This window comes from Palaemon carinicauda, chromosome 8 (assembly GCF_036898095.1).
Source record: "Palaemon carinicauda isolate YSFRI2023 chromosome 8, ASM3689809v2, whole genome shotgun sequence".
Classification (NCBI taxonomy): domain Eukaryota; kingdom Metazoa; phylum Arthropoda; class Malacostraca; order Decapoda; family Palaemonidae; genus Palaemon; species Palaemon carinicauda.
The window spans coordinates 33,981,775-33,986,774 of record NC_090732.1 but is presented as its reverse complement, the minus strand read 5'-3'; the positions used below and the strand labels follow the sequence as shown (position 1 = coordinate 33,986,774).

Genomic DNA, 5,000 nt, shown 5'->3' with positions numbered 1-5,000 from the left:
CATCCGTTTCCTAAACTCACAAGACCAATCGACATATCTACCCATCTACATATCCGAACACTGTTCGCTTGCATCTTAAATGAGTTTAACTTCGCGCAACAGTTGTCATTTAATCCACACACGCGTGTAGAGAACTTTTGCCAGTTTTGCATTTTTACTGTTGGTACTATTAATTCATTAAACATATTAGGCAATAGCATTGCATCTACTTTGGATTTTTTTTTTTGGGGGGGGGGGAAACAATGAATAAAATACCAAATTAAGTAAATAATGATCGCCACTTTCCGTTTATTATCGTTTACACCTCAATGCTTAAAACTAATTATCTCAATTCAGTACGGTTTGGTAAAACAGAAAACTAGCCATTGAAGCGATCTGATCACCTAGGCTCCTAGAGGCTTCTTTGCTGAAGTATAGATTTATGCAATAATGTTTTTTTTTTTTTTTTTGATAGAAAGAAATATTTCTTGTTACTTTTATATAGATAGGATATCAAAAATAACTTCCCGATAAGCATACAAAACTTACAATGACATTATAAGGCACAAATTATAAGATAACTAGTATATCTTACCTAATAACTGGGCATATGGACAATGCTACAATAGAATTATCCTCAAATCCTTGAAGAGTCCCCTGCCATTCGCATGGTAAACTTGACAGTCTTCCCTGGAACACGATCAGTATTTGGATAAGCATAACATACAATAATATGGTTTCTGTTGTATGATTAGTAGACGATTTATATGAGAATATCAAGGTTACTCTCCTAGTAGGATATAACCAATGTTTAAAATTGTTAAAGATACGTTCCATTACGGCCTTGGCCATCATTTTCAGGAAAAGTAAGATATACAGTATATGGAATCTCATTAACGCAGACTTATTTGTAAGGATTAAATGTAACGAAGTATTTAAAAAATAAACCATGCCTTAGCCCAACTTAGCCCAACTTAGTTGAAATATGAAATTTTGGGAAATTAGGTTTAATCTAATATGAAAAAATCTACAGTTAAAATTAGCAGATTTTATTGTAGTGATGTTAAAATTCAATTATACACGATTTTCCATACGTTTAAGGCAAAAAAAAAAGTTTTTTTTTTTGTTTTCAAGAATTATTCAAAAGAGTATTCTTGATTACTAGTTAATTAAACTAACAATGTAGGCTCAACTTCTCACCTTTACTGGCTGGTGGTGAGGTTCAACGTAAGAAGTTGCTAGTAGATCCCTGTAAGTAAGGAAAAATAATGGGTTAATGATTTTTTTTTTTTTATTTATTACTTCATTATTACATCAGATTCAGCAGAGTAGCTTATGATATCTCAGTTTCATATGCCTGCATTTAGGTTCGTTGTACAATACTTCTTCTGGTCTCAAAAATATAAATAAAGACTTAGAAATTGTACAATATATACAGAACAATAAATAAGCAAAATAAATTATTACGATACTTCATAAGGATCCATGTTCATATTTGTGAGGTGTTTCTGATATAGTTACGAATACCGTCTCTCTCTCTCTCTCTCTCTCTCTCTCTCTCTCTCTCTCTCTCTCTCTCTCTCTCTCTCTCTCTCTCTCTCTCTCTCTCCCCTGTTGCTTCATTTCCGTTGTTCTCATTTAATACCTTATCTCAGTTGTATCCTCTTGTCATTGTTTTAATCAGCTTGTATTATCCCAAAGTGCTCATCATATGCATTAAGTCTTTCTGTGATATTCATAAAGCAATATTATAACTATTTTCATTGTTATTATTTTATCTTCATTCCAGATTTTCAATCTTACTGACTATGTGCACTTCCACCGTTCTTTGGTTATTACCTTTAACCAGAGAAGGAAAATAAGTAGCATGAAGCGTATACATAAATGCATTCATACATACATAAATATATTTATTTACCTTCACATATGATGGGATCAATAGATCTCAATCCCTATGCACAATTATTGAAAATGTGAATGACAGTGACGAAAAGTACAAGGTTCAATAGCGTTGACGTTGTCAGTCTAATAAGAGGAAATCATCTCAGAGTAGTAGGTATCTGAGGCTGCATTAACACGTGTATACCTTTGCTGCTGTTTCCACTCATTTTTATTTTCTCAAATTTTCTCCGCCATCATGGCAGGCGTTCCATGGCATCTCAGTATATGATGCTAATGTTGCAATCCTTGAGGATTTTCTTTAATACTTCTCTGTGCGTCTTAGCTGGCTGTTACGAGAATGGTGACCACAGCCAGTTATACATACAGTGTAGAAAATTTCTCTGGTATTACGTCATCCATACAAAGTACTTTGCTGATTAACACATTTAGACATTCTTGAAGAACACTTCAAGCAAGTTGATATTGCAGCAATAAATGACTATTGTTTCCCTGTTAATCTATGACCTGTTGCAAATTTGCAGACATTTCATGTGTTCAAAAATATTCCTGTTTGAGCTAATTGGGACAAAATAAAGGTCTATAAAGACCATATGTATTCTATGGATTTGATTATGGCACATCTGGCTTTATCTGACAAAAACCATCATAGCAATTTCTCTTCTGGTATTTTCTGGTATTGTGATGTCTAAGTGGTCTATTTCGTGGGTGATAACAATTCTTGGAAGGATTGTTTCAGTAGTGTCTAGTTGGCTGACACAAAGACAGCTATCATATACACTGATGTCAGATTTGTCTCTGTATAGGTATATCGTCAAGTTACCTCTTTATTTGTGGTGAGCTTATTTTACATTCTTTTTTTAATGTCAGTGTGTTGCCTCCATTTATGTAAATCCTTTGGTGCCTTACCACTCACTATTGGCTTATATATAATTGATGTTTTTTTCGATTATGAGAGCAGCATCTTATATTTCAATATGGTCCTGGGGTATACCTGTGAAGACCTCGTCCCAAATTTTTGTTTGACAAGTAGAAATATTATAGAAATGCTTTGGCCAATGGCCAATAATAATGGCTGAATCTTTGAGAATCATGCACATTCATAGTTCAAATATGGGGTGCGTCATCCAGATTGGTGTCTATAAACTTGTTTGAAATAGCTCTAAAAGACCTTATTCCTTGCATCACTGGAAACTTTAAGTTACTTCATCTAGTCGAGGCATCATAGGTTTCCCATGCCTCTCAATATTATGGTATTTGTAGTAGTAACTCTCTGTAATAGTCTTTTTTGAACATAGAACCCTTGTTTCTATAGTCAGTATGTGTTACGTAAAAGTTATTAAGCAATGAATAAACTGCTTTTTATTTCCATAAAAACAGTCCCAGTGTTTAAATCTAGCAAAACCATTTACGTCCACAGTAGACTCAAACACTTGATAATAGATATATTCCCGGATTCTGTAAAAAAAGATAGAGTCTGTTGTGGCAACTCAAAGAGAGAGGCAGTTAAAAGGGTTTTCAGCTAGTTCTCTATTGCAGTGGAGGAGAGTTTGGAAACAACATCTTTCCTTCTTTCAACACACTGATGCCACTTTTTCTGCTTTAATTAAATGGTAATTTTGCCATAGAGCAGTGTTTTTTTTTTAATGTGTGATGTACCTTTACAAGCCCAGATCACCTCGATACCCTACCAATCCATCTGGCAGATACACACAAAATTAACCTGATGACATTACCCAAGATGCGTACATCCTTTATCTGGTCTTTTGGCAAAAGAGTGTATTAGTGTTGATAGGATGCATAGAAGCACAGTCTACTCTATATGGGCAAGAATGTAGTTTAAATTGCTCACCTAATACTGTAAAACTCAATGAGTACCCCCCCCCCCCAAAAAAAAAAAAAAAAAAAAACGGTGACACTACCACAAGAGCATCAAAACTCTGTCATCCGAGTTATTCATGATTGGGACATAGCTCCTAAAGATGGTGAAGTAGCGATTTGCCATCTTTATACACATGAGTTAGGCAAAGACTTCCAATGACTTTTTTTTTTTTTTTCATAGCTTGATGTGCTTGGTTTGGATAGCAAAGCCAACGCCAGCTTGTCTTTGCTCATTTTCTAGGTGACCACTCCAGAGGATTACATATCCAGAGCTATATTCATCGAGCTGAGATGGCTTCACAGCTAGGAATCCCGCAGTGCAACACTGGCAAGGTTGAACTGGAAAGGTCCCTGGACTTCATTGCTATGTGAAAGCAAAATTATAGATGTACTGTAGAGTATGCACATTCCATGCTGCATTGTTGATATCATTCTTTTTACTTTGTCCCGGTTTGTGTTTTGTTGTTTTTGTTAGACTGCAAGTTAGCAGCTTTCTGTTTAAGAATCTTTCCCCCTTAACATTACCGTCTGGGAAAAGACGCGCTACCTCTGAACAAGGTGTGCTTTGGCCCCCACTAACAGTTTATCGACAGGTTACTGCTTTTAATGAACAACAGAACGACTGTTACAGCATCCAAGATTCCAATGAGAAGACTAGTAATTGAAAACTATTAGCAGCATCATATATATCACACTACCATTACCTATCTCTTGTCATGAGACATAGATTGGTTAGCTAATGAAGGATAAGGAAAATTTAAGTACAAGAGAAAAAATCTTATACACTTTTACAATAATATTTGGGGTATGAAGAGCAGGTAACCCTCGCTCTCCCTATGAGCACCAGCACTGCACACACATTTAGCAAATTATCCAAAAGATAGGTTAAGGTATATCAGATAGCCAAGATATTTAATATGAGGACTGTACACTTGGAAAAACTGAGAATCTTTACTAGATATATTATCAATGATCGTTGGCCATTGAGAGTCGCATCTCGTCCATACTCTATCCAAATGTTCTTACATTGACTACTATTATCATTTTACCAGTGATAGAATACTTTCAATAGTGATCTCTACATTATAACTATTCTGGATGCACCAATAATTGTTCAGCTTTATCTCTGATGGGATCAGAATCCCTTCCATTTGTTACAGTTCTAATTCAGAGCATATTTGGGTTAGTGATAGACTAAGGGAAAACAAAAAATTCTTCAAAACTCTGAGAGCCCTTAAATA

The 5,000-nt window shown here is 35.1% G+C and overlaps 1 long non-coding RNA gene across 1 annotated transcript in view; it reads right to left on the bottom strand.

The window, feature by feature from the left end:
* Positions 1–671, bottom strand: part of LOC137644856 (uncharacterized) — a 35,535-nt gene extending 34,864 nt beyond the window's left edge. Inside the window, exon 1 of the long non-coding RNA XR_011045212.1 lies at positions 575–671. This is a non-coding gene — a long non-coding RNA (uncharacterized lncRNA). The remainder of the gene's footprint in view (positions 1–574) is intronic.
* Between the last annotated feature and the right edge of the window lie 4,329 nt (positions 672–5,000).